Raw genomic sequence first — 26,933 nt, 5'->3', positions numbered from 1 at the left:
AAAAAAAAAAAAAACTTTTTTATACACCCACATGTCATATCTTATATCTTATTTTGTGAGCCCCTTAACTAATTTTTTTTTAATTTTAATTTTTATTTTTATAATGATTTTTTATTATATTATGTTAGTCACCCTACAGTACATCCCCGGTTTCCGATGTAAAGTTCGAGGATTCATTAGTTGCGTATAACACCCAGTGCACCATGCAACACGTGCCCTCCTTACTACCCATCACCAGCCTATCCCATTCCCCCACCCCCCTCCCCTCTGTGGCCCTCAGTTTGTTTCTCAGAGTCCATAGTCTCTCATGTTTCATTCCCCCTTCTGATTACCCCCCCTTTCTTTATCCCTTTCTTCCCCTACTGATCATCCTAGTTCTTATGTTCCATCCCTTAATTAATTTTTAGATATAAATAATTCTATTTTTGTCTTTTAACTTTAATACTAGCTTTGATCGATCTACTACCTTTACTGAATGTTTACTTTTACTCATGAAATGTTTTCCTTTTATACTTTACTTCTAATTATGATATTTTTTGCTTAAAGAAGGTCCTTTTACATTTCTTGTAAGGCCAGTTTAGTGGTGATGAACTCCTTTTTTCTTTGTTTTGGAAACTTTTTCTTTTTAAGATTTTATTTATTCATTTGACATAGAGTGAGAGAGAGAGAGAGCACAAGCAGGGGAAGTGGGAGAGGGAGAGGGAGAAGCAGACTCCCAGCAGAGCAGGGAGCTCGATGTGAGGCTCAGTCTCAGGACTCTGGGATCATGACCCGAGCCGAAGGCAGATGCTTAACCTACTGAACCACCCAGGTGCCCCTATTTTGGAAACTTCATCTCTCCTTCAATTCTTTTTTTTTTTTTTCTTAAAGATTTTATTTATTTATTCGACAGAGAGAGAGACAGCCAGCGAGAGAGGGAACACAAGCAGGGGGAGTGGGAGAGGAAGAAGCACGCTCCTAGTGGAGGAGCCTGATGTGGGACTCGATCCCAGAACGCCGGGATCACGCCCTGAGCCGAAGGCAGATGCTTAACGACTGAGCCACCCAGGCGCCCCTCTCCTTCAATTCTGAATGATAACCTTGCTGGGTAGAGTATGCTTGGTGGTAGGTTTTTTTTCTTTTCAGCACTTTGAGCATATCATGCCACTCTCTTCTGGCCTGCAGAGTTTCTTCTGAAAAGTCAGCTGATAGCCTTATGGGGTTTCCCTTGTGTATAACTAGTTGCTTCTTTCTTGCTGCCTTTAAGATTCTTTCCTTATCTTTAAACTGTGATATTTTAATTATGTGTCTTGGAGTGGACCTTCTTGGGTTCATCTTGTTTGAGGCTTCCTGTGATTCCTAGACCTAAATGTCCATTTTCTTCCTCAGGACGTTTTCAGCTATTATTTTTTTCCATCACTTTCTGTCTTCTCCCTCTAGGACCCCTATAATGCAAATGTTAGTACATTCGATGTTGTCCCAGAGAACCCTTAACCTATCCTCATTTATTTAAAGAAAATATTTTCTCCTTTTTTTGCTGTTTAGCTTGGGTGTTTCCATTAGTCTGTTTTTCAGATTGCTGAATTGTTCTTCTACACCCTCTAATCTGCTGTTGATTCCTAGTGTTTTTTTTTTCTTCCTAGTATTTTTCATATCAATTATTGTATATTTCATATCAGTTATTGTATTCTTCAACTGTGGTTCTTTTTGATATTTCCAAATTGTTGAAAATTCTTGTTCTTTCTTAAAAGATGTTGTTGATATTCTCACTGAATTCATCCATTCTTTGGTGAATATCTTTATGACCATTACTTTGTTTTTTTTGGGGGGGGTTCTTTTTGTTTTGTTCTGAGTATAGCTAACACACAATGTTATATTAGTTTCAAGTGTATAACATAGTAATATGACAACTTTTACATTATACTATGTTCACCACAGTGTAGCTACCGTCTGTCCTGTTACATCACTACTACAATATCATTGACTGTATTTCTTATGCTGTGACTTTGTTGCCATAACTTAGTCATTCCATAATCAGAAGCCTGTATCTCCCTCTTCCTTCACCCATTTTGTACAACACCCTTCCCCCCACACAACCATTCATTTGTTCTCTGTATTTATAGGTCTGATTCTGCATTTTGCTTATCTACTCATTTTTTTTGTATTCTACTTATGAGTGGACTCATATGGTATTTGTCTTTCTCTGCTTATTTCACTATACATGTACACACACATGCATCCACACCCACCCACACATTTTCCTTATCCATTCATCTATTGATGGATACTTGGTCACTTCCATATCATGGCTATTGTAAAAAAAATAAAATGTTGCAATAGAAATAGGGGTGCATTTATCTTTTCAAATTAGTGTCTTCATTTTCTTTGGGTAAATACCCAGTAGTGGAATTATTGGATCATATGGTATTTCTACTTTTAAATCTTTGAGGAACCTCTAAACTGTTTCCCGCAGAGGCCGCACCAATTTATATTCCCACCAACAGTGCATGAGGGTTCCCTTTTCTCCACATTCTCACCATGCTTATTTCTCATCATTAAATTTTAGTCGTCCTAAGTAGTATAAAGTGATATCTCATTATGGTTTTGATTTGCTTTTTTCTGATGACTAGTGATGTTGAGCATCTTTTCATGTGTCTGTTGGCCATCTGTAATATCTTCTTTAGAAAAATGTCTATTCATGTCTTCTGCCCATTTTTAAATTGAAGTGTTTGGCATTGAGTTGTATAAATTCTTTACATATTTTGGATACTAACTCCTTATTGGATATATCACTTGCAAATATCTTCTCCCATTCAGTAGATTGTCTTTTTGTTTTGTTCTGTGGAGATTTTTATTTTGATGTAGTCCAATAGTTTATTTTTACTTTTGTTTCCCTTGCCTTATAAGACATATCTAGAAAAACATTGCTATAGCTGTTAGAGCTATTACTACCTGTGCTCTCTTCTAGGAATATTATGGTTTCAGGTCTCACATTTAAGTCTTTAATCCATTTTGAGTTTATTTTTGTGTATGGTATTAGAAAGTGAACCAGTTTCATTTTTTTACATGTAGCTGTCCAGTTTTCCCAACGCCATTTATTGAAGAGACTGTCTTTTCCCACTGTGTAGTCATGCCTCCTTTGTATGACAATTACTTAGAACTATTTATCAGGTACATTCGTTTGTTTTGTTTAGTTCTTTTTCTGAGGTTTTGTCTTATTCTTTGGAATATATTTCTCTGTATCTTCATTTTATTTGACTTTCTGTGTTTGTAACTATGAATTGGGGTAGGATAGCTACTTCTCCTAAATTTGAAGGAATGGCCTTGTATAGAGTCTCTCCCTTTGTAGGCTGCATGAGCTTGGAGGCATTGGTTGGCTGATTGGAGCTGTAGCAGGCATGGGCTAGGGGTCATGGGGCATTCCAAATAAAACCACCCTCATGGGGTCCTGGAACTCAAGTAGATGTGGAGCAGGGGTTCTCCATGCAGCTGAAGCTGAGGTGGGTTCAGGATGGAGGGTCAGTGTTCTACACAACGGGTACCCTGGTGGGATGGCTGGAACCAAAGTGGATTTGGGCTGGGATATTTTCACATTTGACTGAAGATTGCAATTTAGTATCTCACCAGTTTGAAAATGTTTCCTGTGAAATGCCAAAGAGTAAATATTTTATGCTTTATAAATTTGCCAATAGGCAAATTCAAGAATATTATATAAATACTTACACAATGAGAAAAAATATTTGCCCTAAATTTTTATTGATGGTGTTCAAATAATAAAAATAATTGAATAACACCTTCTTTGGTAATATAGGTTTACTACTGTGAAAAATTGATTTTTTTGAGATAACGTTCATTTAATGGAGGTTCAAAGTTAGTGTCCCCTCTCACGAAATTTATTGCAAATATTCATCTGTAAAAATCATTCTTAGGTTGTAGGTCATATAAAATATACCAGTCAATGAATCAGATTTGGCCTAAGTCCATAGTTTCCCCCATCCACAGTAAGAAGTATATTCTCTATATTCCTTCTTTTAGCCAAACCGCTGAGTGCTCTCTCAGCTACTAAATTAAAGGACTCTTAGTGGTAAGCACAGTATATTTATAAGTGGTAATGATAATGGTAGAAAGGACTCAGGTGGAATTTTTGGTAGAATACTTCAGTGGGAATTTTTCAACTTTAGAAAAGATTTTAAGCCTTTTGTCTTATAGCTTTCATTTTTTTCTGTTAAAACTATTTCCTGGAAATTGTGTGATAGAAGTAGCTACGTAGGATAAGAATTGAAAAATATATTCTTTGAACATTTTGAGAAAAATGGATGTTTTACAGTATTTTTTTATGTAATATACTTCTAGATGTAGAATTCACATCTTATTGGTCATAAAGAAAAACAATGAAGACAAAAAGCTCTCAATTTATAAATGGGAGGTCTAACAAGAATCCAAAGATGTTACAAATTATCAAAGGTCACAGTCCTATTTGGGTGTAATAGGACTTTATTCTCTAAAATGTGGAAGTGCTTTAAATATATTTTGAATTAACTTTGGAATCATAGAATTATTGGTTCATAGTTTGCTTCTGATTTACTAGCTTCATGACATTCTCAAAGCATAGAGCCCATGCAAGTCTCATTTTAATCATTTATTAACTAAAAATTAGAATATTCCTCTTATAGAATCATTTTATGGGAAAATTAGTATATTGTTCATGGAAAAACTACATACAGTAGGCAATATACTCTTTTTTTCTACTTTCCCTTTGAAATATATTCCAACACACTGTTCTGCTTTAAATATAGCATGAGAGGGTATATATACGAGAGGGTAAAATTAATACTTATCATGGACATAGACAAATCTTAATATTTATAATTAAAATGGTGACATAATGAGAGACATAGATTTTTTTTTACTTTATATTGTTTTATCTCAATTTTCTCAGCCATAAGAAGGAGAAATACTATATGCTAATCAGTGTTGTTATGAAGTTGAGAATATAAAGTTCTTCATACACTAAAAAGTATCTAATGAAAATATAACTATTACCTGGAAATTACATGATTAAACTATAGTTAGTTTTGGATTTACCTTTTGATTTTCAAATTAGGTTGTGGTAGGGTTTTTCTCCCTTAACACTTAGTTGATTCCTCACACACAAAAAATTAACTCCTAAATGTTAATGATAAAGATTAGTTATTTAATGTGGTGGAAATAGATCCCTAAAATTCAAATTAAATGTCAGCATCCAGCTTTACAAAAATGCAAGTCACAGGAAACAGTTTTGTGCATGTAGATAGAGCGAGCAACCTTATGGCTTTGCATGACTTAACTATAAATTCTAGAATTCCATTACTCCCCTTTATTTCTTCCCAATCCAGTATCTGGTGACATTTTTTTTTTCACATCTAAGTTTATATATGATAAATTAATCCACAGAATATTTTATGAGATTTAGCTTCAAATCAAACAGAACTGAGACTAACGCTCATAATATATTCTATGGATATATATCACTCAGAGTGACACCCAAACAACGCCGCAGATAAGCAAAGCTCCAGAATCTTAAATAAACACAAACACGTAAGTGTGAATGATATTTGAAGGAAGCTGCGGTACTTTGAATGGCTTACAAAGACCCATATGATCTTTGTCCTGCACATCTACCATCATCACCACCTCTCTGATCTTGACTCCCAACTACTCTTTCAGGCACAAGGTTCCACTTTATTTACTCTATTCTCTTTCCCCAAACATGGGAGTCATCCTCCTCCTTTGCTCCAAATGTACCCTCTGCCTGAATGATACTCCTTAAATATACACATGGCTACCTCACTCACTGCCTTTGAGACTTGGTCCAGATGTTGCCTTTTCAATGAGGCTCATCTTCATTCCTTATTTAAAATTGCATGTCTTCAACTACCAATGTTTGTGATCCTTCTCCTACTTTACTTTTTCCCATGATATTTGTCGCTAGCTTCAAGTAGATTTTTTTTTTAATCTATTGTCAGCCGCTCTCTGTGAGAATGTATTTTTGTTAGAAATCTTTCCTCTTCTTTGTTTACTGCTTTCTCCCAAGCACCAAAAGAAGTGCCTAGCATGTATTTATTGAATAAATTATTAAATAAAACATGGAAAATTCATTTATGAGAGGCATTTTGGGTTTCTTTGTTTCCTTGTCATTGATTTCATAATATCATTCTCTTCCTTCCTTTCCCTTTGCTGTGTTGTGTTTTGGTTTTGTTTTAAAGGGTTTATATCCTGGGTTCCAGATTTGGGATAAAAATACTACTACATCTTTCTCCTTTTTAAGTGTTCTATTACTTATTACTGTAACCCTTTACTGGGAAAGAACATCACCCAAGTCTCTTAAGAGAAGTTGAAATCTGAAATCCATAAGGTTGCAGAATATTTGTTAAATCAATATAGACTTTCTGGGTGTCTTGGTATCTTAATACTCTAAGGTAATGGTTAGTTTTATATGTTAATTTGGACCACAGGGTGCCCAGATATTTCATGAAAACATTATTCTGGTTGCTTCCGTGAGGGTGCTTTTGAATAAAACTAACATTTATTTTTTTTTTTAAAGATTTTATTTATTTATTCGACAGAGATAGAGACAGCCAGCGAGAGAGGGAACACAAGCAGGGGGAGTGGGAGAGGAAGAAGCAGGCTCATAGCGGAGGAGCCTGATGTGGGGCTCAATCCCAGAACGTCGGGATCACGCCCTGAGCCGAAGGCAGACGCTTAACCGCTGTGCCACCCAGGCGCCCCCTAAAACTAACATTTAAATTGGTAGTCTGAGTAAATAAACTGCCCTACCTAGTATAGAAGGGCCTCATGAATGAAATAAGTCAAAGGGCTAAACAGACCAAAGGCTGATGCTCTGCCAATAAGAAAGAAGTTCCCCCGCTTGACTGCCTTTGAACTGGATTTTTTTTTTCTTTTTTCCCCTGCCTTTGGAGTAGGAGGAAACTCCTCCTGATTGACTGACTGACTTGAACCCAGACATCAGTTTGTTTTTTTCCTCTATCTTCAGGGTCATACTGAAACATTGGCTCTTCCTGAGGCATGAGCCTGCTGGCTTTCAAACTGGAACTACATTATATGTACATATCCTCTTGGTTCTGTTTCTCTGGAGAACCCTGACTAATATACATCATAATATTCAAGAACCTGTATCTGATCAAGGAAGAAAAAAAAAATAGTTTACGTTACAGAGTATGAAATTTAGGGTAAGATGGTAAGTGAAAACTGACCTGCTTAGGAGTCTCCAGATGAATTAAGAAGGATAATTTTGAGACAGTCTCAAAATACAATTTCACAAATCAGAGCATACCACTCTCTGTGCATTGATTTAGAAAATAGTTCAGTGTTAGGAGGGTGAATCACATCACCTTGTGTGTAGCCGTGTCCAAATAGCCCATCTTTCCACTTCCCCATATAGACTGGCATTTTGGAGACACTGGGTTCCATTCCTCTGCTACAGAAGAGAATATGGTTCAAACTGAAGCATCACAATCACTCTGTATCACGGATGTGATGTTGCACAGATTCTGCTTGAGAGTTATGAATGCAGTAAGATCTAAAATATTAATAAATTCTGTGCAGAAGAATTCCACATAAGTGGTATAGACACTTGTCCTCAAGGAAGTGAAGCATAGAATCCTACTTTTTTTTTTTTTTTTTTTTTTTAAGAGAGAGAGACAGAGAGACAGAAAGAATCTTAAACAGGCTCCACACCCAGCATGGAGCCTACCACTGGGCCCAATCTCACAACCCTGAGATCATGCCTTGAGCTGAAATCAAGAGTTGGGTGCTTAACTGACTGAGTCACCCAAGCACTCCATAAATTCCTACTTCTTTTTTTTTTTTTTTTTAAGATTTTATATTTCCATTTGACAGAGAGACAGCCAGTGAGAGAGGGAACACAAGCAGGGGGAGTGGGAGAGGAATAAGCAGGCTCCCAGCATAGGAGCCTGATGTGGGGCTCGATCCCAGAACGCTGGGATCACTCCCTGAGCCGAAGGCTTAAAGACTGAGCCACCCAGGTGCCCCCATAAATTCCTACTTCTTAAGTGTGGGTTCACATAGTGACTTCCTTCCCAAAAAGTGAAGTATGGAAAAGAGGGAAATTATCTTACTGAATGAGCTAGAACTTTCAGACTGACATTAAAAAGATGAAAGGGAACATTCTTGCCTTGCACCTGTTCTTAGTGAGAAAGTTTTAGTTTCTCACCATTAAGTATAATGTTAGCTGTAGCTTTTTGTAGATTTTCTTTACCAGGTTGAGAAAGTTTCCCTCTATACCTAGTTTGCTGAGAGTTTTTAGTATGAATGGGTACTGGAGTTTGTCAAATGCTTTTTCTGCATCGATTGTGATCATGTGGTTTTTAAAAGCCTATTGATGTGATGAATTACATTAATTGATTTTCAAGTGTTTAACCAGCCTATCATATTAGGATACATCTCAGTAAGTCATCTTGTGTAATTATTCTTATACCTTGTTGGATTTGGTATGCTAATATTTTATTGAGGATTTTTGCATCTATGTTCATGAGAAATATTGGTCCATACTTTTTATTTTTTTTTTAATGCCTTTGGTTTTGGTATTAAGGTAATGCTGGCCTCATAGAGTTAGTTAGAAAGCATTTCCTTTGTTTCTGTCCTCTGAAAGATATTGTAGAGAACTGGCATAATTTCTTCCTCAAATGTTTGGAAGAATTCACCATCTAGGCTTGGTGCTCTTTGCTTTGGGAAATTAATTTATTTGATTTCTTTAATAGATATAGGTCTATCCATATTGTCTATTTCTCTTGCATGAATTTTGATAAGTGTTATCTTTCAGGAATTGGCCCATTTCAACTAGGTTACCAAATGTGTGTGCATGGGGTTGTTCATAGTATTCCTTTCTTATCTTTTAAATGTCCATGGGATCATATATAATAATGTCCCTCCTTTCATTTCTGATATTAGTACTTTGTTTTCTCTCTTTTTCTTAAGTTAGCCTGGTTAAAGGCTCATCAATTTAATTTAAAAAAAATCACTTTTGATTTATTGATTTTTCTCTAATGATTTTCTATCTTGAATTTTATTGTTTTTTTGCTCTATTTTTTTTAAAGATTTTATTTATTTATTCATGAGAGACAGAAAGAGAAGGAGGCATAGGCAGAAGGAGAAGTAGGCTCCGTGTGGAACAGGGAGCCCAATGGGGTCTCAATCATGACCCTCTGAAGTGAAAGCAGATGCTTAACAAACTGAGCTACCCAGGCACCCTCTATTTTTTTTTTCTTTTCTTCTTTTTACTTTAGATTTAAATTGCTCTTCTTATCTCATTTCCGTAGGTGCGACTCAGATTAGAAATTTTAGATCGTTATTCTTTTCTAACACATACATTAAATGCTATAAATTTCCTTCTAAGCACTGCTTTTGCTGTATCCTACAAGTTTTGATAAGTTGTATTTTCCTTTTCATTTAGTGCTAAATATTTTTTTAATTTCTTTTGATGTGTTATTTAGAAGTGTTTTGTTTAATATCCATGTATTCTGGGATTTTCCAGGTATCTTTATAGTACTGATATCTAGTTTAATTACACTGTGCCTTGAGACCAAATATTGTATGATTTCTGTTCTTTTAAATATGTTGTGTTTTATGGCCCAGAATGTGATCTATCTTGGTGAATGTTCCATGTAAGCTTAAGAACAATGTGTATTCTTCTGTTATTGAAGTAGTCTATAAATTTCAATTATATCGTGTTGATTGATGGTATTTTTGAATTCAACTATGTCCTTACTGATTTTTCTGCCTGACGGATCTACCTATTTCTGATAGAGGGATGTTAATTTTTCAACTATAATAGTCAATTCATCCATTTTTCTGTATAATTCCATTAGCTTTTGCCTCACATAATTTGATACTCTGTTGTTAGGCAAACATTTCTATTCTATAGGTACTTAATGTGTCCACGCTATGGACATAATCTTGACTTCATAATCAGTTCCACATGTTCCAAACCTGTGTCTATATAAACAGATCCATTCTTAAATTTGGGACTTTCATAAAGTCTGCTGAGATTGATTTACCTATACTTTAATCAGGTTATACTTGTGTGAATGGATTCGTAAAAGGATTAAAATCCATGGACTATTATAGAAACTCACTGTATTTATTTATTTATTTATTTATTTATTTATTTGATTGCTTGCAGATGAACTGTAGACACTTCCTCCTTTCCACTGGAAAATACATCAAGCATATTTTATAATTTTCTCTCTCTTTTTTTAAAAGATTAATTGATTTGACAGAGAGCAAGCAGGGGGAGTGGCAGGCAGAGGGAGAGGGAGAAGCAGGCTCCCCACTAAGCAGAGAACCCAATGTGGGGCTTGATCCCAGGACTCTGGGATCATGACCTGAGCCAAAGGCAGATGCTTAACTGACTGAGCCACCCAGGTGCCCCTAACTTTCTTTTTAGATTGCTTTCCATCAACATAGTAATCTCAGATTTACATCAGAACTTCAATTTCACATCCAACTCAAGAAAATTTATCCCACTAATGTATGCTTGAGGATATGCGATAGAGAGAGATGGGGTGTTATGTGACATTTTTATTACAATTTCCTTTTTTCTTTCATTTCTTCACAACACTCCTGCTATTGGCCATTCAAACGGAAAGAGGAGCTGAAGAATTCCAATTCTGTTGGAAGGGTGGTGAAACAAATAAAAGGAGAAGAAATCAGGGGAAGCATATTGAGGTCTGCCATTATTCTTTGAAGTTATTTTTGTAGGTTTCCACATGCTCATTGTCTTTTTTTGTGAGTCAGTTTCTTGGTTCTTTGGTAAATCATCATGAGCGCATGTACTATATGGTTCCCTTGTGCTGCATTCTCTGATTAACCTTCTATGACCTGTCTCAGCATTTAGAACAAGAGCTACCCCATCAGCCTACCATGACAGGGGTTTATTACCCAGGCAGGCAGCCTTCTTGACTAGGGTCTCACCAAAGCAATACATGTCCAGTTGCCTTCTGTAGCATAAAATTGTCCCTCAGGAATATCATTCATCTTTTTGTTAAATAAGTAATCTTAAGCGGCCTAATTGTTAATCCCTCTCTTCTTACCCTGCTCTCTTGTTTGTTCTTACAACTTTCTGATGCCAGATTTCTTTGGGCTGTAAATAGGTACCACCCTTTTCATCTATAGCCTGCAAAATCCACTTACAGCACCGAGCAAGACTGAGTTTCTGAAGCTCAGCAATGATTTAGATAGGAAGGAAAAAAACTTAATTTCTATAAATTTAGAAACTCAGGATTCTCTTAAATCCCTTTTCATTTAGCTCAGAAGGGGGAATTATTCTGTCACATTCTGAAATGATGATTTCATGCTAGACTGAGAGCTCTCCACCTCAAGGGCTCTCTTCAGTCCCTTCTAAATGTGCTCCTATCACATTTCTGATTTTTCTCTTAATCAGCCTTGGTCAGAGGGTAGCAGCTAAAAACTGTCTTGCTCTTTGTCTTGCATTGATGTGTCTACTAGATCACAAATAATGAATGCTTTTTAAAGAATCCAAGGTGAAAGAGAAGAAAGAAAAAGAAAAAGAAGGAAAAAAAAAAGAGAAAGAAGGGAGGGAGAGAGGGAGGGAAGGAAAGAAGGGAAAGAAAGGAAGGAAGGAAAGAAGATTTACTGAGTTGGGTACAAATTGCAAGAGTAGAAATTTAGAAGAGAATTGAGACTGTTCATTCAAATTGGGCTTCTCTAGAACAAATGCAAATGGTTTACTTGGGCAATCAGGACTGAAATCTATGGAGGAAAATACCTGGCTTTCATTTTATGATAACTAATTCAAAGGACATAGAAAGTGCTGGTGTATAAGTATACGTTTATTTCTAGTGATCTTTAGGCTTTTTTTCTACATCCGCACATATTACAGGAAGAACCGGATAAGCAGGACTGAACTAGTTACCAAAGCTTTTCCTGGAAGATTTTCGTAAGTTCCATTATTACTTGGAAGTGCTTTTAGCTGGGGGTAGCTATTTTTTCCAAGGGATGAGATAGTGAAGGAAGGAAGCAGGGAGTACAGTATTTCCATAAAAACCTTTATATTGGGGGTGCGCCTGGGTGGCACAGCGGTTGGGCGTCTGCCTTCGGCTCAGGGCGTGATCCCGGCGTTATGGGATCGAGCCCCACATCAGGCTCCTCCGCTAGGAGCCTGCTTCTTCCTCTCCCACTCCCCCTGCTTGTGTTCCCTCTCTCGCTGGCTGTCTCTATCTCTGTCGGATAAATAAATAAAATCTTTAAAAAAAAAAAAAACAACCTTTATATTGGGGAAATTTTTTAGATTTTCCACAGTTGCTGTCACTGAAAAAAAGGTCTGTATGGTTGCAGTGTTTGAGGTGCATTATGTAATCCCAGGGTGGTTAAAACGTGTTTGAGTTGTGACATTTTGTAGGTAAGGATCGAGAATAGTATGTACTGATACTTACTTTGATCCTGTCTCAGAATTGTGAAAGTACGTCAGGAAAATCTTAAAATGACAATAATAACTGCTTGATCTTGAAGTCAGATGAACTATATTTATGTTAATGAGAGGGAGATTTTAATTTCTTGTCCTTCAGCAAGACATGTCATGAAATTTAATGACTACCATGTCTGTATTATGCCTTTTACATTTCACCTTAGAAAAAGCATCTTAGCTACAATAACTTTCAGAGCACTTATACATCTTTTTTATACTCAGAGGAAGAAGATCCAGTAGTGAAAATACTGGCATTTCTTTTCAGTGTTTTTGTTTTTTGTTGTTGTTGTTGTTTTGTTTTTGATCCTTGAATTTACCTTTGGAATATCCCCTTTAAATATTGACCAGTTCTGCCCTTGCTCTCTTCCTATCTTTCATAGCATTATATTGAAAGATGATGAATCTGATTAGATAAGCACACATTCTTGGTGAACTGCTGTATCAGATTTTTTGTTGTGCCTGTTTGTTAATTGTGAATTCTTTGTGCAAGCACTAAAGCTATAAAGTGCAGATTTTTTAAAACACTGCGAGTCACTGAGAAATAGACCATGGAAATTTTCCTATTATTTTAAGCAGTGACATTAATATGAAAAAATTAGTCTACTTATCCTAATGCCTACTTATGTGTCACCTATCTTTCCTTCATCAAGCTGGCTTTTTAATAAATTAAAAGCCTATTTTACAAAGAAGATGGAATGCTCATGAGATGAATTGAGGTGGCATGTTAGTCACCCAGGTCTTTCTCAGAATGATGTGCTTTTACGTACTCAAATACAAGACCGCAGAATATTGTCATCTCTCAAGAATCACTTACTAATTGAGTTGACAGCTGGATGCACTAAAGAAAATATATGGACTCCACTTTTAAGAGTTTTCAGGTTCAACTGAGGAAACATCATGGGGATATGTAGATATGACTAAGAATTTTTACAAAATTTTTATAATTAAAAGGAAAATGCTCTACCACCTATTAGCTGAATGATCCTGGAGAAACCATATGATTATTTGGAACATCAGTCTTCTTGTTTATAGAAAGAAGACTATTCTTCACATCTTTGTGAAGATCTTTGCAAAAAATATTTTACAAATAGGAACACATTGTACAAATTTGACTGTAAAGATGTGCAATTAGGAGTTGTAAGAAATAGCGGTGATATGTTAATCAGGGTAGGTGACCCCCTATTCTTAGAATTACTGGGGTTCAGGACATGAGAGAAAGCATACTTACTGTTCAAGCCCTGCTCTCAGCCAGACTGCCCAAACAATTGCACCTTGGGCTGTGGATCATCTAGCTATTTGAGTTGAAATAGGTAAAAAGGAATCTGGCAAAATTGGAAGAATTAATAGATGAACGTGAATGAAGTGATTAGAGGAGCTTTGTACATATGTGATATAATGTGTGTATACTTTTTATTCAATAAATCATACATACATGTCTTTTATAACACATGGACCTTAAGTGTATAGAGCAAAGAATTCCCACAGAAGGAACACTCACTTAAAACCAGCACTTGATCAAGAAATAGACAAAAATATCCTTAAAATCAAGTCAGAAAATTGCCAAGAAGGGGTAACTTCTATATTACTAATTTTTGCCTTTTTTGAATACCCTATGAAAGAAATCATACTGTATGTACTCAAGGGCCTGGCATAGTTTGTTCAGTATTATATTTTTGAGTTTTCTCTATCTATCACATGTAGCAATAACATTTCTCATGCGCAATGTAGTCTATTGGATAAATACATCAAAATTTATCCATTTTACTATAAGTGAACATTTGGATTCTTTTATTATTTTTATTATTACAAATAATCCTGCTACAAAAATTCCTGTACATATCTTTTGGTAGACACATGCACACAATTATGTTGGATACATTTCTAGGTCATGGTGGATGTGCATAGTCAGCTTTAGAAAGTACTCCAAATACTTCTCAGAAGTTGTAGAATTTACACATTCACCCACCGTGTATGAGTTTGTAAGCTGTTCTATGCTATAATTTTACCTGTTCTGATAGATCTGTAGTAGAACGTCCTGTGGACTTAATTTACATTTCCTTTATGACTAATAACACTGAACACCTTTCCATAAACTAATTGGCCATTTATATATACTCTAGCTTGAAATGCCTAATCAAGTTTGGTTGTTATTTTCCTTAACAATTTGAAGGATTTTCTTTCTTTCTTTCTTTTTTTAAAACATATTCTGTATACAGGTCCTTTGTTGGACATAAGCATTGTGAATATTTTCTCCTAGGCTTCACCTTGCCTTTTCACTCTCATAGTAATGTCTTTGGATAATAAAAGTTCTTAATTTTAATGTAATTTTTTAATCTCTTTCATTATGGGTATAGCTTTTTGTTTTGTTTAAAAAAGATCTTCTTTCACAATCCCGATACATTTTATGTATTCCTATGTTATTTTCTGCAAGTTTTATTGTTCTGCCTTTCACTTGTAGATCTATGTATCTGAAATTGTTAGAATGGATAGCCAATTGTCCCAACAATATTTATTGAAACAAACAAACAAACAAAAAACCTTCCCCCATTGCACTATGATGTCATTTGGGTTCTATATCCAGTGAGTTATGTGTGTGGTTCTTTAGAAGGGGATTTTCTTAATTGTATAGATTTTATTATTTGTTGACATCTGCATAGTGATTCTTTATACAGTTTCTTGGTCATATATTCAAACTTCTCTTTTCTCTATTTCAGCAACTTATATAAGGTTATTTTATATTCTGTGACTGATTAGTTCAATATCTCTAGGCTTTGAGTGTCTGATTCTATTGCTCTGCTTTTTCAGCTACCTCTCACTCATGTTGCATTATTTCCTTGAGTATTTTTTTTTTGCTTGTTTTTTTAATAATTTGCTTTTACTCTAGGAAGGAAATTTTTCTTGGAATTTTATCTGTGGATTTGCTTTGAGACCTGGGTTCCTCTAGGGAAGATGCATGTTGTATCTCCTAGTTGCCTGGGATTACCAGCCATCTGAGACCATTTTAAATTTTCCAATAGAGATCGGTTTCAAATCTTGAGGGTAGCGGGGATACAGAACAAATTAATTCTTCATTTGAGATTATTTTGGATCTCATGTGTAACATGAATTCACACCAGAAACTCATATGCCAGTTTGTGGTTCCAGATTTTCAGGGGAGACTCTTTATTTTTCCCTCCTAACACCAAGTTCTAGACAAACAAAATTCCTTTCTTGCCTCTTCTGTATGATTTAAATTTTTTTTTCTTACTTATTTGGTTAATCAGTTTTGGACCTTTATTCTGACCTATGTGTGGGAGGTATACTCCTTTGAGAACTCAGAATTGTGTAAGCTCACCGACAGCTCGCCCATTTGAGGAGAGTCATTAATTTTGTGTTCGTCCTCTGGACCCCAAATAGTTATCAAAGTTAGAACTCTGACATTCAGCAGAAGGCCTCAGAGAAAAAGATAAATTCGACATTAAATTAGCTCCTAAGATTGCAGCTTTATTTTTATTTTGCCTTTGCAGATTTATTCCTTCAGTAATGTGACCATTTGTATTATTTTAGATCAGGTATTGTCTCTCTTATCCTACCCAAGAAAACCTTTACTTTCTAAATGTTTTTCTTCAAGAAAGGATACATGTTTCTGAAAGTAGTTAATGATTTCCTGAATAGAGCAAAATCCCGGAAGGCTGGGCTCTACACAGAGTAGAGGAGCTTCAAGGCAAAGACAGAATTCTTTTTTTTAAGATTTTATTTATTTATTTGAGAGAAAGTGAGTGAGTGAGAGAGAAAGAGCACACACAAGTGGGGGGGACAGAGGAAGAAGCAGACTCCCTGGACCTTGGGATCATGACCTGAGCCGAAGGTAGACACTTAACTGACTGAGCAACCCAGGTGCCCCAAAGAAAGAATTTCTGAATCCTAACCTGGACCTAATTTCCCAGGCTGGAAAAAAAAAAAGAAAAAAAGGAAATTACAACTTGTTCATTGATTCTGTTGAGTAAAAGTATTGTGCTATTTAATTCAGCAAACCGATTATGACCAGATCCATAAGAATCCATTTATGAGATAATCTTTATGTAACTGGTAATTATACACTGAAATTTTTTAATAGAGTAGCAGTCTATAATAACCATTTGCATTATAGAAATTATTCATCTAATAAATGTTATAGATGCTTTGAGGGGCTGGGAAATGATGGTGTAGACTTGCTTTCTACTTACTCAAATCACTTTTATTCTATTTCATAGTCAAAAATCACTTCTCAGCCATAGTGCAAGGACTCTCAAGGCTTTTTAACTTGCTTTTCCTCTTATAGATGCCTTACTGAAACCTTGGAGGCAGACTCTTGATATAACAATCAATGTTGCCATATTTTCAGTTTCTTCCATTCCTCTAAGGAACTCTCTAGCTCTGTGTTGGGGCAGCAAATGGGTTCATAGAAATGAGCCAACCAAAAAGGATAATTTGTGAGCAGTCAAATGTTAATGTTATGTGAATGTAGGCTTAAGCTTACATGTGGCTGCAAAATTTGTATCAGTAGAATTGACAGTTACTAGATCTCATTATACTTTGTGTGTTTTGGTGTTGATGACAGTCCTTTTCTCAGGGCCATGACTTAAAGGAAGATATTTATGTAACTGCTGCTGCTTTTGACATGTCCTAGAAGACTCTTTGGTGACCCATTCTAGTTACCTTCTATTTTTTATTGATAACAATAAGACTCCTCTCAAGTATATTTTGCATTTTAATTGGGGATGCTTAAAAGGAGTTTGAGATTCAAAGACAGGCGCTCATAATAGTAGAGAATGAGCAGAGCAGATGCCACCTTGGCAGAAGGACTTTTCTGACTCTCAAATTACCTCCGTGTGATTTCTCAGTGTCACACGGGAAGTCACTTATTCTGTCACTTTAAGAACAGACTACCTTGATGGGCCCCATTTCTGCTGCACAATTCTTTGACCTTGATGGGAGAGTTTATTTTCTTTCTTTTTTCCCTCCCTTGTTGATATAGCATCATAGCAGGGATTCAGGCCCAGGACAAGCCAAATGGGCTTAATTTTTTTTAGGGTCAACCGGTAATTTACCAATCTGTCCGTTTGTCTTCTGTTCTCTGTCTTGAGTCATAATTGTATGAAACAGAATGAAAACAAAATAGGCTTTATTTTCAGGTCTTTGTATTTATAGTGGAATTTATCAGATGGCCCTCTAACCCCTATAAACAAGAACTTGTGGATGCTTAGAATTCATAAAATCCTTTGAATTTGACTCTTCTTCCTTAGCCTGACGTACAAGTTAAAAATGGGCAAATATAATGTCAATAGGAAGAAATAGCATTTATTAAAACATTCATGTTAGAGGAAAAGACATCAAAATATTTTTGGTCAAAGATATTTAATCTTTTGCTACACATTAGATGTCTTTTCACATGAGCTTTAAACATGGAATTTAGGGGATCACGGTCCTATGCAGATAGCTAAAACGATGATCTGTTTGGCAATCCACTTTAGAACACATACCAACTTCATTTCCTTCCCAGGGTGCCAAGTTGAGATTTATTCCTGTGTAGGGGTAGGTGACTCGCATTAGTTACCTCCTGCTAAAGTAAGAAGTGACCCCAAGATTCAGTGGCTTAAAACAAAGTGAATTTTTATCTCATGGTTCTATTGGTCGATATTCTGGGTAGAGCAAACTGGACCTTCTACTTCAGGGATTTTCACAGGCTCTAGCCAAGGTACCAGCCAGGCTATAGTCATCCTAAAACTCAGCTGAGGAAAGATTTGCTTCCAAGAAGCAATCCGACACTTTCCCAAGTGTAATGTTTAAAAAATATTCTTAATAGACGGATACTCCAAAGTTATAAAGTACTGATTTCTCCAGGTGAAAAATAAACTATGACTCATTTTAATTTTGGCTCAGAGGAGCCTGATTTTCTCCTCCTTAAGAGAACTGGTCATCAGGCAGAATGAAAGAGCTGAGGTATTACTGCTTTATAGGATGGTTACAGATAACAGGGCTGCCATGCTAGGTTTCTTCATTGAGCTCATTTTTTTCCAGAAACGCAAACTTCCTTGCCCACCTAGAGACCTGGAGCATGTCCAAACAAATGCAGGGCTTCCACTTAATAAATAGTTGAGAATGAAAATTAATTTCAGGTCTTTCACTAATAAGGAACATAAAATTGTCAAAACAGCTTTTTGAGTTGAAGCTAGGCTTTATAAATATTTACTCAAAGATGAAAAACTGAATAATGAGCAGTTTAATATATTCTTCCTTATATGCTTTAGTTCCATAGAAGCCAGTGAGAAGCTCTGATCTTGTTAAAAAGATATCCAACCGAGTAAAAATTGAGGAGTAGGGGGAAAACCGAGGGGTGAAATCAGTGCTACTTACATGTAATGGAACTAATTTCTCCCTCCTTGGAACTCTGTTAACATTCTTAATATCCCAGTTAGTAGACATTTCAAATACAAAACTTCTCTCTACCTTTACTAAGTTCATTCAAGCCATCATTCTCTTTTGACCACCTAGCTAGTCTGTCTCCTTAATGCCTCTGCTTCATTAAAAAAGCCACGAGGATAAATATAGCACAGTGTTGTGGGATGTCAATAGCGGGAAAGGTTGTGTATGTGGAGGGACATACGGTATATAGGAACTCTTTGTACTTTCTATTACATTTTACTGTGAACCTAAAATGTGCTGAAAAATTAAGTTTATTAATTTGAAAAAAGGCCACAAGCATTCTTTCGAAACAAAGCCAGGTCATTTTTTTCTTTTCCTCCTCTGCTCAGAATCTTCCAAAACTTCCCATCCCTATCAAAATAAAATTTAACATCCTACCATAACCTATAAGCTGTATAAGATCTGTCCCAGGCTACTTCTCTGCCATCCTTCCAGCCGCCCTCTACCTGTTCTTTCATTTTTGACAAACTGGCTTCCTCATTACTCCTTGAGTGGACCGGCTGTGCCCCTCCTTTTGAGTTATTGCCTGTTCTGCTCTAACGGCATTCTCTCCTAGATATCTGCATACACTGTCCTCTTCGATGTACGTCAGAGGGGGACCACATATCTTGTGGAAGAGGCCCTTGCTCATCGTCATCGAATCTAATAGAGTAAGCCATTCTTCTCCATCACTCTTCTAGCCTCTGATAATGTTTCTGCGTCTCTGTGCCACAATATCTTTCTTTCTGACAACAACCTGTTGAATGGAAACTTTCGAGAGCATTTCTGTTCATTGTAATTTATTATCACTTTCAAGTAATCAATAGTGAGATAATAAAAATACATTAAGTTTCCAGTTCTTTGAAGACTGAAATTATTTAACTTTGGGGTACTTGAGGATAAAATGGAACCATTGCTATTTTTAATTGAATATAGGTTGCTAAATGCATGAAATCAGGACTTCAAGTGATTATTGGTATCACAAATAGATATCATCCTGAGCTTTATTATTTTTTTTTTTAAGATTTCATTTATCTGAGAGAGAGAAAGAGCAGGGAGGGGAGCAGAGGGGGAAGCAGACTCCCAGCTGATTAGGGAGCCCGAGGTGGGCTCCATCCCAGGACATCACAACCTGAGCTGAAGGCAGATGCTTAACAGATTGAGTCACCCAGGTGCCCCTCACACTGACCTTTAAATACTACCTGTCTTGTACATAATATGAAAAAAGTCCTTTAGAGCCGGTGTAAAATAGCAGCTTTCAGCTTGTTACTTGCATCTCTTTTCAGAGATTCTAATTTATTTGGCATAGCATTTAGCCTAGGAAACATGAATTGAGAACCACTGGATTAGAAGCTTGTTTTCTCTGACACCTTGCCTAACATTCTATCTGCAATTAATAAAGAAGCTCCTGGGTTAGGGATTTCACAAGCCAACATTGGTAGGAGGACTTCTATATTAGGGAAACTCAAGGACAAAGGCTAGGTTACTTTTACCTTTATTATTTATTTTCCTGGGCTAAGAACTACATAGGTAGTGCCTGAGGGGTTTAATAAGCCATGAATATTAGCTTCTCAAGTCAATGGTGACTACTAAGGAAATCAGCACTGTGTTCGGACTCTGAAAGTAGTGTGGTCCAGAGGAAAAAAAATAGGCTGTGTACAGTGACACATATGGGTTTGAAATCCATTTCCATTAATTACTCAATTTCAGCAAGGAAAGTAACCTCTCTGTGCCTTGATTCCTTCACCTGGAATAGCTACTCTTTAGAACTGTTGATTAAGTGAGGCTAGACATTGGATGCATCTGGCACAGGGCTTGGAATATGGTCACCACTTCATCAACAGTATCTTACAAATATTTATTATATTTATTATATAATTTATATATCTTATAAATATTATCAGATATTACAGGATATTGTTTTTAGTTTACCATATCCACTCACCTCTAAATGGATTCTGAACTTGTTCATTGTTTATTTCAAAATCATTCACTAGTCTTGAATTACATAAACTATCCACACTAAGTCTAGTTAAGCACCGTGAAATATATGAGGACCACTCAAGTGAGACTAAGCAAAGGCTGTTTATTTAGAGCTTGCTCTAGCAAGACAGTCGCCAGCATCATTTGGTTTTAGCTGAGACTCAAAGACAGGCAGAGGAGTGTAAAAGCTATACAGTGAACAAGAGAGAAAGCTTCAGAAAATCCCTGATTGGAAGCTGTTGACATGGGGAAGCTGGAGACAGGCTAACTTGTGAGACATCCTGTATGATTCATTAGTGGAGTCCCTCTGGCTTTCCTGGTTAGTTGGAAGTTGGAAGTAAGGGAAAAGGTTAGGGAAGCTCTCATTGATCATGTGCTGACAATTTGGGGTCAGTTGCTCCAGAGTTTGTGGGCTGGCTTCCACTGCTGGTTGCTGCAGGCTTGGGTCAGAGTTCTATTTTAGTAGATGGTCTGGGCATTGTCTGGTTGTATATTCAGCATAAGGAGTGGGGATGGTTGTAGTAAATAAGGTCAATCTTTAGTAGAAGTGGTACCTCTGTTTAGAAGGTGCTAAAGCTACTGATGCAAAATCTATTTGCTGATGCCTAAAATTCCTTTAAAGAGCTCTGTGTTAATATTCAAGCCAATTAACTCTGAGGCAGTTATTTGGTTTGAGCCCTAAACTTTATGCTTAATTTACACAGCTTGTTGTTCAAATTAAAAAGCTATGTTGGCACCTACTTACATCACAAACAGACATTTACATGTTGCACCCGTGCTCACCACCTATGCCCTTCATTTTTATCTAATAATCATAAATGTAAAGGTATAAAGGTTTAGTGTAAACATTAAATAAAAATGTCTACTTAAGCTTTCATATGCTACTTTCAATGTTTAGTATTTTAAGTTCTAAACTTTTCTTTTAGAAAAAGAAGAGCATGGGTAATTTCTGTACAAAAGCCACGGAATGATAGCAATAAAACACTGTTCTCCTTCTATCAGCCATCACGACGGAGGGGGCTTTAGCAGTGCTGACATTCCTCCAAAATAGTTCAGAAAGTCTCCAGGCACTACGGTTAAATTGAATAAATTTCCTCTGGCTGCCTCTACTATTCACCAGTTCTCCCTCCCCTTCTTGATGCTGGCTTTAGGGAACACTGTCCTCCTGTAGGTTATCAAATCTCCACAGTCAGGTTTATGTTTTACTTTCATTTCTCATAGAGATTTCAGTGGTAACAGCACTTTGAACTTTCACTGCAGACCCCTCTCCTTAAGGGCCCAGGCATGAATCCCCGAGGATTTGGAACAGGTAGGCAAACCAGCAGCACACTCAGTCGCGGTGATTAAAAAAAAAAAAAATCTAAGGCAGGCTTGAACTGCAGCTTATTGGAATTTTGACAGAACATCTTATGACCCTCCAGAATATGAGAGGGTTGGGGGCCAATCACCCACCTCCTCTTCCCGAAGGCCGTCATAAGATCATTTCTCGTTGCCATGCAAGTTGATGAGGGGTGGGGCTTTCTGCTCTAACCCCTCAGGAAAGAGCTGCAGACTAAAACCTCTCAGGTGCAGTCTAAAATCCGCTCCTCAGCAACATATATACCCCACAGTTTACACTGCAGTCATGTGGCTTCTTCTGTTTCAGTGTCCTCCTTGTTGGTGAGTGAGGACAAGGGAGCTCCTGCTTTGGCTGTGTTTCCTTTCACCGTCTATGTAAGTAAAACACTGTCTTAACTTTAAAGTGATACATTGTATCTTTCATTATGGGGCCTTGCAAGTTGCCAAGCATCTGAGCGTGGAGCTGGCGCTGCAACAGACTGACCCAGAGCCGCCGTAGCTACCTACACAGAGGGAAAGGCTTCCCTTAGGCCACTGGTTTCCTTGTAATGATCCCGCTTAGGAATCTGAGAATCTTTGGTTTCTTGGCATTCTCTGGGAGCTCCAAACTGTCCACTCAAGCCAGTGTTTTAGTAAGGCTCGTTAGTGTGACCTTTACTTTGATCTCGTAATGCTGGGGAACTTCTCAAAACGATCTTCCTAGAACTATGTAATATCTACTTACTGTAATAAATCCTTTCATGTCGTAACACTCAGAGATCTGCTTCCTTTAGTCTTGACTGACAGATAAAATTAGATTTTTTTTTTGAAACCTTGCACTGAATTTGAATACCTCAAAGATTTTGAAATATGTTAGTATATAGGAAATCTTTTGTCTACAAGAGGTAGTCATTAGAGGTTAGGATTTGGTAAGATTTGAGCAAATGTTGTTTTTGTGTTTTTTGGTGTTTTTTTTTTCCCCCTAAAGCTGGATAAAACCTATCCAAGTCTCTGAACTGGCAGGTAGCAACTTTGGTTGCAAATCCTTCCTTTTAATTCTAATTTAGATGTTTTCCCTAATGCCACTTGGCAATCTTTGTCTTTACTTTTTTGTATACTTCTAAAATATAGAGAATGGGCCAGGACTGGTGCTCAAGAAAATTGGATGATGAAAACTGAGAAAATTTGTGGAATCGATTAGACTGTGTGGGAAAAAGTACTTTTATTAAGGAAAAATTTCTACTGATATAATTGTTCTTTTCTGAGCAGAGGATACATATGCCAGGTGAACTTTGATTTGGGTTTTATAATGCAATAACATGATGTATTTGTATTAATACAATTGTCATTTGAAAATAATCTTCACATTTTTCATGTAATCTCTTGTTTATAGAAGACAAATATTCTATAAATGAAAACATTCAATGTCAGCAGTTTGAGTGACTTGTACTATGTTGTAAAGCTTGGAAGTGCTAGAAAATAATTCTATCAACATGATACCTTTTCAATTCTAAGAACTATCTTTTAAGTAAATTCACACTTAACAAGCTCAAAAGGCAAAGGAAACCAAGATTGATCGAAAGAATTTGTCCTCTTTTCAAGATTATTGACAACAGAAATTTGTGAAATTAGTAACTTTTGAAAGTTTCAATTGTCCCAGTACCTCAGATATTTGTAAGTATTGACATTTCAGCTCCAACGGCCTGAGCCCCTTAACGCCTAGTCTTTGTTAATTTTTTCCCCTTGCAAATTTAATGGGCAATTTTAGCTGGACCATTAGACTTACTTTGAATAGGAAGTAAGAGCATGAAACATTTCACACAGCATTGCCATTTGAATATGAGATTAAAAATACTATTTAAAGAAAGTTCCTGACACTTGTTTAATACAAATCTAGTAAGGCGTCACATTTTGAGGATTTAGAATATAGTGTTTGCTAGTATGCCTAATTGTGTATAAATTTCTAGATCAGTGGTGTCTAGCCAGGGGAAGACATTAGAATCTTTTGTAGAAATTTTCAAATGTACAGGCAAAGGAACTGAGGTCAATAGAACCAGACTCTGTGGAGGACAGAACCTTCATGTATGCTTAAAAACAAATAATAATAAACATTAAAACTATAACAAAAAAGGTACTTCCCAAGGTATTGCTGTATTTCTGATGTGCGTTATTAATAGTTGAGAAAATTCAGTAACACAGTAGAGACATTAAATATTTTCACATAAGTAAACAAATACGCAGCTTTAATGCCAAATCCAATTTCCCTGGCAGTTTTCATTTAGTGGTTACATAACAAGCAGTCCTCACAGTCCCTCAGCCTAACCGCACCTGACTGCAGTACTGTGCTGGTCCAGAAATGATGACAGAAAACTCCCCAGCTGTTACCTTCAGACGAAAGCCACTATCCTTAGATGGTTNAGCAGATGGAATTGTTTCGAATATGCTCTGCAATAGCATTGATTTTTATTAACTTATTTTGTCAAAATAATAAAGGCAGGGAGAAGGGAAGTAAAAGTATAGGGCTTTTACATGTAACTAAAATTATTAACTTAAAGTACTATTATAAGAGGTTTTATGTGTGTTGTAAGAATTAATTGTGCTATTTTAAGGGGCGCTTGGGTGGCTCAGTCGGCGAAGTGCCTGCCTTCAGCTCAGGTCATGATCTCAGGGTCCTGCGATCGAAACCCACAATGGCTCCCTGCCCCCCACCTCTGTTCATGCTTGCGCTCTCTCAAATAAACACAATCTTTAAAAATATAAAATAAGTGATTATGCTACTTTAAAATATTTCATAAATGATTAGTCCAGTGTTATTCCATATCCACACTGGACTAGACGTGCATGAAAGTGAAAGAGATTTATTATACTCACAGGTCCCAGAAGAGGGAAGCAAGTGTGCCACACAGGGGCCATAGGGGAGAACCTCCAAGGGAACAGGTGGGTAGCCCAGCAAGAGAATGAGGGTAAGTGTCTTTATCAGGGGTCAGGGTGGGGGCTTTCATTGTTGCCTTTTGTCACTAGGTCACAGTCCAGGGAAGGCAAGAAGGGGAAATGACAGTGCTATGCCTGGTATCTGGGCAGGGTACTGAGAGCCTGTGTTTGGGGATGTTGAGGCGTTGGGGAAAATGTGAAGTTTTCAAAAATTTAAAGTTTTCAAAAATTTACAATACTGCAAGGCTCACAATACCCTCCCCCATAGAAAAATACATGCAAAAATATACGAAAAAGAATCAAAGGTGATTACTACCAAAAAAATCAGTGAAACACAAAAGACGACAGCAAGAGAGGAAAAGATGGCCAAAAGAACTACAGAACAGAAAACTACTCACAAATGGCCGTAGTAAGCCTTTTCCTATCAATCACTACTTTTAAAGAGTGTGTGCTGGGGGACGAAAGGGGTAAAGAGGGTCAAGAGGTACAAGCTTCCAGGTGATTAAAAAAAAAAGTATTTTAAATTGAAATGGAATAAACACCCCAATCAAAAGGTAGGGTATCTGAATGGATAATAAAAACCAACTATAAGTAATTCACTTTCTATTTAAGGTCACGCATAAGCTGTGAAAGAAAAGGAGTCGAAAAAGATTTCATTCAAATAATAAACCCTAGAGAGTAGGTGTGGCTATACTTAGACAAAATACACTAAGTCAGAAACTGTCACAGGGAACACAGAGGAACATTATATAATGGCAGAAGCGTCAATTCATCAGGAAGACATAATAACTGTATATGTACTCAATATCAGAGCAACCAAGGAACTAAAGGGGAAAACAGTACTACAATAACTGTATGAGAGAAAACCTGCAACAAAATTTTTTTCAAAAGTTTATGTTAAGTTTGTGTTACTTTGATTATTGCGACCAACTCTATATATATTTAGACAAATAATCAAAACTGATCTGCTCAATTAGTTCTATGTCACCCAAATCAATCTCTTCATTGAACCTAATTTTGTCTTAGTATTTAATATTTTATAATGTTTTTCTTTGTTTTAACATGAAAAAGGGGCTGTTTGTCTTAGAATATTTTTTTTATTTGCATCCTTTAAGGATGCAACATCCTTTCTCATATTCATTTCCTAAAAATTCTAAAATTAAAAAATGAGACACGTATCCTTTTTTATGAACGTACGTAAAGTATAACGGACGCGAGAATATAGATCCACATCTAGAGAAAGGAAATCTTTATTTCTCTTAGCAGCTTATTGAAAATTGAAAATACTAATGGGAATTATTAATATGCTTCTACCAAGTAGAGGATAACTCATAAAATGTAGTCTCACCCTCTTCAGGAAATCTTTAAATCCAATTATTTGGAGAAATATGGCAGAGAGTCACAGAAAATTTATAATCTAAGCAGACCAAGTATCTCTTATTGAAAGATTCATGTAGTTTCTACTTTCTTGGGTGGAAAATGTTGACTTCAAGGCAGAAGTTTCTTTTGTTCTGAAAGGAGTTATTCTAATTAATTAGTGTATTCAGTTCACGATCTGTAATGTGAATTGAGCATAGCCATGGCAGAATTCTGTTGAGCTAGAAAAATTGATTTTTTACTGACGTATAGTTGACACACAATGTTGCATTAGTCTCAGTGTACAACATAGTGATTCAACAACTCTATGTTCACAAGTGTAGCTGCCCTCTGCCACCATACCACCCTCTTACAGTATCATTAACTGTATACCCTGTGCTGTACTTTTCATCCCTGTGACTTCCACATTCCATAACAA

The sequence above is a fragment of the Ursus maritimus genome, unplaced genomic scaffold (genome assembly GCF_017311325.1).
Source record: "Ursus maritimus isolate PB19 unplaced genomic scaffold, ASM1731132v1 scaffold_29, whole genome shotgun sequence".
Lineage (NCBI taxonomy): Eukaryota > Metazoa > Chordata > Mammalia > Carnivora > Ursidae > Ursus > Ursus maritimus.
The sequence above is the reverse complement of the archived record's forward strand: the minus strand, read 5'-3'. Positions refer to the sequence as shown.